Raw genomic sequence first — 13,826 nt, 5'->3', positions numbered from 1 at the left:
AAAGTCTGTAGCTTTTTGCTAATGGGGTACAGATGTAATTAAAAGGAGCTAATGAAGAACCTAATTTAAAAACTCTTAAAACTATGTGTTTCCACCCTAGAGAAAACATACAATCCAAATTCTGGCTTCTTAATAAACAACCATTTCATGATAATTCCACACAGTTGAGAAGAGAAGGGGAAAAAAATGTTAGATCTGATCTATTCCCTCAAGAAACTTAGAATCAACTTAAACACTAATAGTGTCATATGGACAACAGATGGATGCCATTTGTGACCAAAGCAAGTATAAGTTTGGCCATAGGCAGGGTATTATTTCTAGTTTTGAGCATCAATGATGTAGTTCCTAAATGAGAGAATGACACAAAGGCAAATGGAAACAGGCTGGCTCTGGAGCACTTAGCCTCACTGTATATATAATTTTCTTTTATTTCCAATTGAATCCAGTACTTGGTGGTCATCTAAAGAAAAAAGTAAGACTATATCCAGTTAATAATAATGTACAAATATAATATACTGATGAACTCAATAATCTAAAAGGGTATATAGGATTTGAAAAACAAAAATAATTCAATTTTTCCATTCATTTAAAATCTCTAGTAAGCATCAGAAGTAGCTACAAATATTTAATTACTATACTGAAATTTAAAACAGTGTTTCCCAGCTCATGCTAATTAAGCTGCTGTGAAAAGCAAAATAATGAGGTAAAAGGAAGAATAAGAGGATTGAATAATCCACGAATCAGATCCTGATTAATCAAGAGTTGTTCACATCACCAGTTTAAGTGTATTTTATCTTCTTTTCTAAAGAGTACTAATACTCATATTGCAAAATCTTTATTTAGATATGACTATTATTATGGTCTCCCTGTTGCCCTACATCAATGCCCCATGACTGTTCCTATCTAAGGCCACAATGTATTACTTATGGCTTTATTCTTATTGTAACCTAAGGAATTATTCAGATTCTGAGGATCATCATAAGACACATCCCAGGCTCCTAAATCCTAACTTATTGTTAAAATAAAACTATTTTATTTTTTAAAGGAAGACTGCAAAAAGTAGAGTTAATAAGTTTTAGACAACAGGTCAGGTCATCTAGATGGCAAAACAGAAATAAAATTGTCATGCCATGCTTGTTGTGTCTGTGTGTGTGCATGTGTCTCGCTGAGCATTTTATAAATGCTTCTAGTAAAAGGAACCTACCTCAGAGAATATTTCAATATTCTCTGACAATCTGAGTAAAATATATATATATATATTTAAAAAAGGAACCTACCTCTATTGCCACCTAATATTATTAAACAAATGAACACTAAATTCCGTATATCGAGTTTACTATTTTAATCATTCTCTAAATATCCAATGTGCCACCACAACAGTTCACAATTCATTAACAAATATTACTTAAGCTCCTTTGTAATTTAAAGGGGGGGAGGACAATGGGTGAGTTGACATTGGGGGTTATTTTTAAAGAATGTAGACTTTAATCTACATGAAGAGCTGAGAATGTTTCCACTTTTATTTTAAATATCCACTACTGTATGTTAATACAACTTGCCTCCCCCAAAGATTTACATTAAAAATTCATGAAAAACCTTTAAAAGTACTTTATACCAGTTGACCTAAGTTGGGAAACCCAAAATTATATGACTATATAATGCTTAAATAAAAGTATGAGTTTAATAAGCAAACTCAGCACACCATTTCTGGGTTACTACAAGTTATTAATTTAAAAAAAAAAATATGCCCAAAGATCACAAGGTGGAGCTCTCACCTAGCGTCAAGGAAAAACTATAAAATAAAAGTCTTTATCACATGTATCAAATATCTGTAACTAGTATAAAAGAATTAACATTCCAACAGCTTTGGAAGATAAAGCATAAAAATGAAATTTACATTAAGTCTCAATCACTACTTTCCTTCAGGGAAAAAAATTATATCCGATACAACTAGCATTTGCTTCTCCTTTCTGAACTCCCCGGAATCACATTTATGTTTAAAACATACTTTAAAGTATAAAGGAGAACCACTTTTTTAGGTTCATGTGTATAGGATGTTGTCATTAAAAGGTTTATTAAGAATAGTCACATACAATTATTGGATTAAAAATAGGTGATTATATATTTTTAATCCTAAATGTTAAATTCAAACAAATGCTCTCAGTAGCACTGCTTCTGATATAAACAGAGATATGAAAGCTGCAACTTGATCACCAAAACTTTTTCAATTATCTATCTATCTAGCTGGCAATGCTTATAGCATGAAGTTTAGATTCCAAGTTAAATTCACTAACAAAAAATTTTCTTCTTACACTTCTGAAGACCTGTTGGACAGCTATATACTTCAACATTTAACTAGAAATATGTAAAAATTACATGCAATTCCACTTGCATCTTTAACTCCAAATAATAATGACTTGCTAAATTTAATATACATAAATCCCCAATAAAATAACACACCAAAAAAACCCTACCTGACTTTTCTCTTTAACACTGTTTTACAATCAAGGTAATTCTGATTTTGTAAGAGACTGATTGTATTTTAATCCTTTTTAATTCAATCCCAAGTGGTCTCAAGACAGAAAATAGAGAGCTACAGAGCCATCACTGACAATCTTCCTCAGAATCTATATGTCATCAGGGAATTGGGGGGGGGGGGGGCCCACGGGGCGTATACAAGAAAAGTAGCTGGTGTGTTAATTCTCTCACTAAAAATCCAGAAATAGTTAACTGAAAAAAAGCCAGAAAATTCAACACAAACATCACACACCACCTGTTACCTTAACATTCCTCCCAAAAGGGTCACATCCTTCTATCTATAAGAACCACATGCAGAAAATATATATACCCTTCTAAAAATGCCACCATCATTATAATATAAAAACTTTAAAACCAGGAACTACTTACATGTCCAGCCATGGATTAAGCTGTGGTACAATAAATGCAGTTAATAGAACATTCACACACAAACTATTTATGATGACTATGTATCAATGTGGGTAAAGTTTGATACATTAAAACTCCTATATTAGGACACAACAGTAATAAAAAGATTTTACTTGTTAGTATAAAAGTAAACTATGAGTGGAGAAATTTTTTTAAAATCTAAACTATGAATGGAAAAATTTTTTTAAAATCTAAACTACCTGAGGAAATGCAAAGCCATCTATGTTAGTAAAAGCCGATCTATTCATATTTCAGGTCCATAGAGTCATGAAGCTGAACATCTACAAAAAACTATAAAAAGTTACATCATAAAACTGTCATAATTATGTTCACCTACTCAAGATTAGTAGGGAACATTTTCTTACAGGCTCCTGATGAGACCCAAAAGTTCCTTTTATCGGCCTATCAACTTTCTTAGGAGACAGCAAACGTAAGTCAGTCATCTAGTTTGAGACTGAATGTTAAAAGGTAAACTAGTTCCTGCACTTGTACATTTAATCAAAAAAGGAAAGTTTCTATCATTCCTTATGTCAAAATAATACATGGTAGAGAAAGAAAGCCTCAGAGAAAGAAGCTGAAAGCAACGAAACCCAGAAGAGAAGGGAGAGACCAGCAGATACCACCATGTGCCTTGCAATGTGGCAGAAGAGCCAAGGATTGCCCACAGCTGATCTTTGGGAAAAAAGCATCACCTTGATGATGCCTTGATTTGGACATTTTCTCACCCTCAGACTGTAAGCTAGTAAATCCCCATTGTTTAAGGCAACCCATTTCATGGTATCTGCTTTAAGCAGCTTGGGAAACTAGAACAGTGGGATTTATGGTTCTGTTACTTGCCTTCCATCTTCTAATACATCATGCAGTCACATTCTCTGACTCTCTGTCTTTCACATACACAAACACATATATACATGCACACACATACCTCATGTTTCTTTTCCTCCTTTCCTATCAAGCATCAACTCCATGGAACATGATTTTAACCATTCTTTACTCTGGGTCCAAGTTGGGGAGTTTGCAGAATGGGTGCGGCAGAAGGACAGGGGTGGTGGTGGATATTATTTTCCTTTGCTTCTTTTAATAACAGGACATAATAGAGATTGAAGAAAGAAGGTGGCATAGAGAAGTGTGAAATTTAGTTAGTCCTGTAGAGCAACTAATAAATACCCAGGAACAACTAGTAAATAGTCTGGAACAACTGCTGGGGGACATCCAAGACTGGACATGCATCATATACCAGCCTGGAATGGGTGGAATGATTGAGATCACAGCAGAGAACTGTTAAGTAAAGCTCCCCGAACTGCAGAGCTGGCGTCCCTCCCCAACAGGCATGACAGGCTGGTTTGTAACACTTCCCTGTGAAAAAAGAAGCAGGCTACCTGGAGCAAGGGAAAGTAACTCAACCAAGTTCCAATTGTGGTTTTAATTAACAAATTTGAACTACTGAATACAAGCTACAAGCACAGAAAACCCAGAACAAGCAGCAAAGGAACCCTGGGGACACTCCTGGCAGAGAGGAGACAGCGCTGACAGAAAAAAATTATAAATAAATAAAAACAGAGACTTTTGGAGATGGCTGGGCTCAAAACATTGGAAAATGGCTGTGTCCCAAGAAAAGAGGCACAGAGAACCGGGTACCAACACCAGCTGAACAGCCAAACTGGGGGGCTGGGGACTGGCTCTAAAAAGGGGCTTTCTTTCTTTTTCCTATTTTTTTTTTCTCCCATTCCAAGTAGCTCATCAGAGAAAGCCTCAGGCATTTTCAATTGTCAGGACTGACACAGGCAAGGGTGGAGTTAAGAGTCAGCAAGACAAAGAAGGAATTCAAGTGTAGGAGATAAGTCCCTAAAGGGTGTATCTTCCCTAAGAAAATGGGGCCTGAGCCAAGGTCAAGTGCCTGCCCTCCCTCAGAGAATTCAGACCCCAGGGTCTTGGCTTCTGACACCCTTGGCCCCTGGCCAGCACAGGGTCCACTGAGAATTAAAGGGACCACACCTCTTTACACCAGTAGAACACTATGGGCTGACAAGCACCACCTGCTGGGCAGGATAGGAAAAGCACAGAGCTTAAAGGCCTCACAGGCAAGTCTGACACTCTGCTGAGTCTCATCCCCAGGTAAACGTGATACTGAATACACCCTCTTCCTGAGACCTGGGCCACTCTGGTCTGGGAAAATCTGACTGGGGTAATCAAGGAAATCACATGCCTGTATAACAAAAAATTACAAGTCACATTAGATAAAATGAAGATATGGCCCAGTCAAAGAAACAAAATTACACTTCAAATGAGATATAGGAGTTAAAACAACTAATTAAAGGTCTTTAAACAAATATGCGAAATCAATTCAAAAATCAAAAAAACAAGTTGAGGGAAGATGGCAAAAGAGAAGAAAGATAAAAAGGAGACATTGGGTAAACATAAGGAAGAACTCAAAAGTCTGAAAAAAAACAATTAGCAGAACTCATGGGAATGAAACGCACAGTACAGGGATAAAAAAACAAAATGGAGACATTCAACAGCAGATAAGAAGAAGCAGAAGAAAGGATTCATGAACTGGAAGATCTGAAATTCTACACAAAAGAACAGATAGGGGAAAGAATGGGAAAATATGAGCAGCGTCTCAGGGAATTGAATGACAATGTGAACCACATGTCATGGGTGTCCCAGAAGAAGAGAAGGGAAAAGGGGCAGAAAAAATAATGGAGAAAATAATCACAGAAAATTTCCCATGTCTTACGAAAGACATAAAATTACAGATCCAAGAAACGCAGCATACCCCAAATAGAATTGATTCAAGTACACTGACTCCAAGACACTTAACAATAGGATTATTGAATGTCAAAGGCAAAGACAGAATTCTGAAAGCAACAAATGTTAGAGACCAAAAAAAAGAGATCAGACTTCAATTAGATATGAATGAAATGGACTTGGTTAGGATTAATGTAAAAAAAGACTAAAGGGTAAAGGAAAATATTGATGGTGTTTTTAAAACTTCAACTTCTGTGTGAGACCAAAGGAAGAGATGTTCATTAGGTGCAAAATCTGTAATTTTTGTAACACACTATATGATTTAACTTTTATGCTCAGTTTATTCAAACAACATAATCACATGGAATGTTGAATACAGAGTGAAATCTAGTTGGTTTGTACAGGTTAGTGTGAAGCCCCACTACACCCCAGAGTAATTTGGGCAGAAAATAAAAACGTATTTGCAAAGCCCTGTTGAGGGACTGGGGGAAACTATGAAAATATTAAAAATTTCCCACCTGGGGAATTAATGATCTTCTCACAAGCACTGGGGGCTACCAATTTAGAAGGCGGAGCCCTTGATCTTGGGGCTTGCCCTTATGAAGTTTACTACAGCAAAGGAGAGGCTAAGCCTACTTGTAATTCTGTCTAAAAGTCACCCCCAGAGAACCTCTTTTATTGCTCAGATGTGACCTCTCTCTTTAAGCCAACTCTGCAGGTAAACTCCCTGCCCTTCACCCTACATGGGACATGACTCCCAAGGCTGTAAATCTCCCTGGCAACCTGGGACATGACTCATGGAGATAAGCTTGGCCCTGTCATTGTAGGATTAAGAAAGCCTTCTTGGACCAAAAGGAGGAAGAGAAATGAAACAATATAAAGTTTCAGTGGCTGAGAGACTTCAAATAGAGTAGAGAGGTCATTCTGGAAGTTATTCTTATATATTAAAAAGATATCCCTTTGTATAAAAATGTAGCTTATGAGAGGTGACAATGGGATTGGGAAAGCCATAAGGACCACAGTCCCCTTTGTCTAGTTTATGGATGGACGAGTAGAAAAATGGGGAAGGAAACAAACAAACAAACAAAGGCACCCAGTGTTCCTTTTTACTTTAATTGCTCTTTTTCACTTTATTATTTTTGTTATTTTTGTGTGTGTGGTAATGAAGGTGTCAGGGATTGATTTTGGTGATGAATGCACAACTATGTAATGGTACTGTGAATGGTCGAATGTACGATTTGTTTTGTATGACCGCATAGTATGTGAATATATCTCAATAAAAATGAATATATATATATTAAAAAAAGACATCCCTTTTTAGTTTTTAGTGTACTGGAATACACAGAAGAAAATAACAGAAACAGTTGAACTGCAAACCAGTAGCTTTTATTTTTAAAGATGATTGTTTAACTATATAGCTTACACATGTGACCATGTGATTGTGAAAATTTTGTGACTCCCACTCCATTTATCCGGTGTATGGATCGATGAATAGCAAAATGAGGACAAAAAGTAAATGAATAATAGGCAGTGTTCCGGTTTGCTAATGCTGCCATTATGCAAAATACCAGAAATGGATTGTCCTTTATAAAGGGGGTTTATTTGGTTACAAAGTTACAGTCTGAAGGCCATGAAAATGTCCAAATGAAGGCATCAAAAGCATACCTTTAGTGAAGGAAGGTCAATGGTATCCGGAAAACCTCTGTTAGCTGGGAAGGCACATGGCTGGTGTCTGCTGATCCCAGGTTGTGTTACAGCTCCACTCTTAGCTCCTGTGCATTCTTCAAAGTGTCTTTCTTGGCTGCGGCACCTCCTCTGTCTGTGAATGCTTTTATAGGACCCAGGTGATTCAATTAAGAACCACCCTGAATGGGTGAGTTAAGACCTCCATGGAAATTATCCAATCAAAGGTATCCCCCATAGTTGATTAAGTCACATCTTCATAGAAACAATCAAGGGATTCCAAACTATATGTCTGCCCACACAAGACTGCATTAAAGAACATGGCTTTTTGGGGGACATAATACATCCAAACCCACACAGGCAGGGATGGGGAGTATGGGATGTTTTGGGTGTTCTTTTTTACTTTAACTTTTGTTCTTCTTCTTTTTTATGTGTATTAATGAAAATGTTCAAAAATTGACTGTGGTGATGAATGAGCAACTATATAATGGTACTGTGAACAACTGACTGTACACATTGGTTGATTGTATGGTATGTGAATATATCTTAAAAAATTGATTTTTTTAAAATGATACATGGTAACTTTGAAGACATACAGAAATGAAATGCTCACAAAAATTAAAATTAGACATTGTACTGGTTTCTTTATATTATTTCCCCCAGAAAAAGCCATTATCTTTGATGCAACCTTGTGGGGGCAGAAGTATTAGTGTTGATTACATTGGAATTCTTTGAATGTTTCCATGAAGATGTGACTCAATCAACTGTGAGTGAAATGCCTGATTGGATAATTTCCACGGAGGTGTAACCCTGCCCATTCAGAGTGGGTGTTAATTGGATCACTGGAGCTGTATAAAGGAGTTCACAGACAGAAGGAGCTCAGAAAAGCTAAGAGTGACATTTTGGAGAGAAACTGAGAGTGACATTTTGAAGAGGAGCTGCAAATAAGAGAGAACAAAATGCCCCAAGAGCAACATTTTGGAGAATGCCATTTTGAAACGCAACCTAGGATCAAGTAGATGCCAGCCACGTGCCTTCCAAGCCAACAGAGGTTTTCCAGATGCCACTGCCCATCCTTCAGTAAAGGTACCCAATTATTGATGCCTAACCTTGGATACTTTATGGCCTTCAGACGGTAACTCTGTAACCAAGTAAACCCCCTTTATGAAAGCCAATCCACTTCTGGTATTTTGCATAATGGCAGGATTACCAAACTGGAACAGACCTAAACACTTACCATCAAAAAGAGAAGAGATGTTGGGGTTGCAGATAGGATTATGGCCACGGGATGCAAGAATATCTATAGCGACTCGGGCAAGATGGCAGCATAGAGAGGAGTGGAAGCTAAGTAGTTCCCCTGGAACAACTACAAAAACCAGAAACAACTAGTAAATAATCCAGAATAACTGCGGGGGGACAAATGAGACCATCCATTCATCATACACCAACCTGAATTCGGAGGAATGCCCGTGAACACAGCATAAAATCTGTAAGTAAAACCTGCGGAACCAGGTCGGGAGACCCCCTCCCCCATAGCCCGAGCTGCGGAGCAGCGTGGTGCCACAGAGAAGCTCTCTCCCAGCAAGCGAATACAGCTCAGCTGAGCTCCAGCTGGGGTTTTAAGTAGCGAGTGTGAACTGCTCACTACAGGTACGCAGCCCCAAAAAACAGACAGAGGCTTTGGGTGACGACTGACCTGGGAGAGCCGGAGGGTCTCCTTGGACCGGGTCTGAAGGGGACTGTTTCTTTTTCGGCTCAGTGGAGAAAGCCCCAGTCATTTTCAGTTTCCAGGGCTGTGACTCCGGGAAGGGTGGAGACACCACAAGCAGAGAGAGAGACCGTTGAAATGCTAATGACCTCCACCTGAGGGGTCTGTCTTCTCTAGGAGGAAAGGGGTGGGGCCCTTTCCATTCAGAACCAGACCCCAGAGCCTGGGGGAACACGGCCATACCTCTTCACACCAGTCAAGAATTATAGGCTAACAGGCATCACCTGCTGGGCAGAAAAGCACAGTGACCTGAGGCATCAAAGGGTGGAGCAATTTTCTAAGACACACCCTCAGGGAAACAAGATACTGAATATTTCTTCCTTCTGGGACCTGAGCCTGTTCTGGTCTGGGAAAACCTGATTTGGATAACCAAGGAAACCATGCCTAGACAACAGAAAATTACAACCTACACTAAGAAAAACAAAGTTATGGCCCAGTCAAAGGAACAAACGTACACTTCAACTGAGATACAGGAATTTAAACAACTAATGCTAAATCAATTCAAAAAGTTTAGAGAAGATATTGCAAAAGAGATAGAGGCTGTAAAGGAAGCACTGGACATATATACAGCAGAAATCAAAAGTTCAAAAAACCTACTAGTAGAATCTATGGAAATGAAAGGCACAACACAAGAGATGAAAGACACAATGGAAACATACAACAGCAGATCTCAAGAGGCAGAAGAAAACACTCAGGAACTGGAGAACAAAACACCTGAAAGCCTACACGCAAAGGAGCAGATGGAGAAAAGAATGAAAAAATATGAGCAACGTCTCCGGGAACTCAAGGATGAAACAAAGTACAATAATGTACGTATCATTGGTGTCCCAGAAGGAGAAGAGAAGGGAAAGGGGGCAGAAGCAATAATAGAGGAAATAATTAATGAAAATTTCCCATCTCTTATGAAAGACGTAAAATTACAGATCCAAGAAGCGCAGCGTACTCCAAACAGAAGAGATCTGAATAGGCCTACGCCAAGACACTTAATAATCAGATTATCAAATGTCAAAGACAAACAGAGAATCCTGAAAGCAGCAAGAGAAAAGCGATCCATTACATACAAAGGAAGCTTAATAAGACTATGTGCGGATCTCTCAGCAGAAACCATGGAGGCAAGAAGGAAATGGTGTGATATATTTAAGATACTGAAAGAGAAAAACCACCAACCAAGAATCCTGTATCCAGCAAAGCTGTCCTTCAAATATGAGGGAGAGCTCAAAATATTTTCTGACAAACAGACAATGAGAGACTTTGTGAACAAGACACCTGCCCTACAGGAAATACTAAAGGGAGCACTACAGGGTGATGGAAGACAGGAGTGTGTGGTTTGGAACACAATTTTGGGAGATGGTAGCACAACAATGTAAGTACACTGAACAAAGGTAACTATGAATACGGTTGAGAGGAAGATGGGGAGCATGTGAGACACCACAAGAAAGGAGGAAAGATAATGACTGGGACTGTGTAACTTGGTGAAATCTAGAGTATTCAACAATTGTGATAAAATGTACAAATATGTTCTTTCACGAGGGAGAGCAAGCAAATGTCAACCTTGCAAGGTGTTAAAAATGGGGAGGCATTGGGGGAGGGATGCAATCAGCATAAACTAGAGACTGTAACTAATAGAATCATTGTATTATGCTTCCTTTAATGTAACAAAGGTGATATACCAAGGTGAATGCAGATAAGAGGGGGGGATAGGGGAGGCATGTTAGACACTTGACATTGGTGGTATTGTCTGATTCTTTATTCTACTTTGGTTTAAGGTTATTTTTCCTTCTGCTGCTTCCTAGCTGTCATTTTTTTGTTTCCTCTTTCTTTTGCCTCTCTACCCTCTTTGACTCTCCCTCCTGCCTTGTGGAAGAAATGTAGATGCTCTTGCTTAGTATGAGCAGAATGTTCAATTAGGATGAACTTAAATGTTTGGAAATGAACAGGGGTGTTGGTAGCAAGATGTGAGAATAACAGTGCCGAATGGTGTGTGAATAAGGTGGAAAGGGGAAGCTCAGAGTCATATATGAAACCAGAAGGAAAGTTGGAGGTCAAAAGATGGAAATGTATAAAACTGAATCCTATGGTGGGCAATGTCCATGATCAACTGTACAAATACTAGAAATCGCTTCATGAACCAGAACAAATGTATGACAATACAATTAGAAGTTAATAATAGAGGGGCATATAGGGAAGAACTATATACCTATTACAAACTATATACTACAGTTAGTAGTATTTCAACATTTTTTCATAAACAGTAACAAACGTACAATATCAATACTAGGAGTCAACAATTGAGGGGGGTTGGTTAGGGATAGGGGAGGTTTAGAGTTTCCTTTTCTTTTTTTCTTTTTTCATCTTTCACTTTATTTCTTGTCTGGAGTAATGAAAAGTTTCTAAAAATTGAACAAAAATTAAGTGTGATGGATGCACAGCTGTATGAGGGTACCCGGGGGCAAGTGATTGTACACTTTGGATCTTTGGATAATTGTATGGTATCTGAACAATCTCAATAAAAATGGAAAAAAAAAAAAAAAAAGAGAAGAAAACCTACTGCCCTTTTGATGATTAATAACCTTAAAAAATTTCCTCCTTGCCAAAAGATATTTTCCCTCACAGTTTAATCTCCCTAATTTCTGCTATAGTTTTCTGAGTAAATGACAGCAAGAAAAGAATGACAAATAAGGCAGTGATCATGTATAGTAATACCACTAGCAAAATTTTAAGTTCCTTGATAGCATTCTCAAATTGCAGCTACCATATATATCATTTGCAAAAGATGTTTTCCTTTACAAAAACCTGGATGGGAAAGAATTCCTAATTAAAGTCACTGCTCTACTAGAGGAATTGCAGGAAGAGATAATCTGGCAAAGGTACGCCTGAAGGAAATTCGCATTCTTAAGAGAATTAATGACTGTATCTAAATTTCCTATCTAATTGTAAGACAGGTCCAGTATTTGCCCTGATAAACATAAAAAATAACATAATGAAAAAAGTGGGGAGGTCAAAAGTAAAATAACTAAGTAGATAAATTAAACATGCCTAAGACTACAGCACTTCAAAATCAACTTTTACTTTCAGGAAGAGGGAAAGGAGCAAACTGGCGATCAGATACAGCATTCTCTACATTCTACAAAAACTAAAGACAGGCAGAACTGAAACATCCACCTGTTCCCCTCCTATTTTTAAATGTACAATAGTAGGTGTTCAGCAATCTTGCTGATTTCCTGTCTACCTAAATTCTCCCAACATTTTCAAAATATGGCTGAAGCCCTCACTACAAATAGGGACCACCTAAGCCAACTCGCCTACACAGCCATGACCAAGTTATCAACCAACATTTCTGATATCCTTAGAGAATCTAGCCTGCCACTCTTGAACTTAGCAACAAGTGAACACTAACCATATTTTTGGTGGGGAGCAGAAGTGACATCACAAGAAAAAGTTTCTGCCTTATTCCTGTAGACCCTTTAACACCTGATACTCAAGATGTACCCTGTGCCTGAGTCACCCAAAGGATCTAACCACCCCATTTCTAAGAAGTGGAATACTGCTAAGCCCACCCTAAAAGCAAACTCTCTCACGTTGCCCTAATCTAAATGTCACAACATTGTCTTCTCATCTGTCCGACCATATGGGCACTGGCTGCTCCTAGACACTGGATACCATGTCTTACATGACAGATTGGACATATATCTGCTATCTGAGTCCAAGTCTACTAATTTCCCAGTTTTCCCTAGCAAACAGCAGTTGACTGGACATTATCTGGTTCTATCCCAAGATAAATATCAAAATAGGTAAACTATTTTGTTTTATCATATACAATCAACTTAAAATCATTTCAGTTTGCCAAAGTCAACAACTAAACCACGAATAATTTTCCAAATTATTGTCAATGCTCACTTTTCATCTCATTTATTCCTGAATACTATACCACCACATTGAGTCTTTGCAAAGAATTAATTAAACAAATATATACCATGAACATAACTTTTGGTATGTAAAGCCATTATTAAAAAATAGGGATAGGAGGGGGAAAGACGGTGGCATAGAAAGGAGTGGAATTTAGACAGTCCCTGGAACAACTAACAAACAGCCAGGAACAACTAGTAAATAATTTGAAAGAACTGCTGGGGGACAACTGTGACTGTCCACACATCATACACTAACCTGGATTGGGAGGAATGCCTGAGATCGCAGCATAAAATCTGTAATTAAAAACTACGGACCCGCTCTGGGACCCCCTCCCCCCATGGCAGGCTGAGCTGCAAAACCTCGCTGTGGTAGAAAGCAGCACTCTCCAAGCAAGCTTAAATATAGCTCAACCAAGCTCCAACTGGGGTTTTAACTAACAAATGTGGACTGCTGAATACAAGCCACAAATCCCCACAAGCAGAGAGAGGCTTTTAGTGACAACTGACCTTAAAGAACCAGAAAACTCATCTGTCCCGGGAGGGGGAGCCCAGAAAACAGGTGTTACCTATGGCCAACGAGTGAAACAAGGGGGCCATGTACTGGCTCTAAAAGGTGACTTTCTCTCCCTTTTTCTCTCTCTAAACCTGAGGCGCTCAGTGAAGAGAGCTGCAGCAATTTTCAGTTCACAACGCTCTGACATAGACAGGGGTGGAAACAAGAGTCCCAGAGATGACAATTCAAATGCAGATGACAACTCCCTAAGGGGAGTATC

At 38.4% G+C, this 13,826-nt stretch overlaps 1 protein-coding gene across 5 annotated transcripts in view; it reads right to left on the bottom strand.

Moving 5' to 3' along the window:
• The window catches only part of STAG2 (stromal antigen 2), a 221,514-nt gene that overhangs the window by 108,111 nt on the left and 99,577 nt on the right, over window positions 1-13,826 (bottom strand). The window contains exon 1 of one of the 5 annotated variants that reach the window (XM_037822200.1): window positions 8,615-8,734. The exons of the other annotated variants lie outside the window; for them this stretch is intronic. The gene's annotated coding sequence lies outside the window, so the exon portion shown is untranslated. Of the gene's footprint in view, window positions 1-8,614; window positions 8,735-13,826 lie in introns of those variants that run through there. 5 annotated transcript variants of the gene reach the window in all.

The sequence above is a fragment of the Choloepus didactylus genome, chromosome X, assembly GCF_015220235.1.
Source record: "Choloepus didactylus isolate mChoDid1 chromosome X, mChoDid1.pri, whole genome shotgun sequence".
Classification (NCBI taxonomy): domain Eukaryota; kingdom Metazoa; phylum Chordata; class Mammalia; order Pilosa; family Megalonychidae; genus Choloepus; species Choloepus didactylus.
This window is presented reverse-complemented; position numbering and strand designations above follow the sequence as displayed.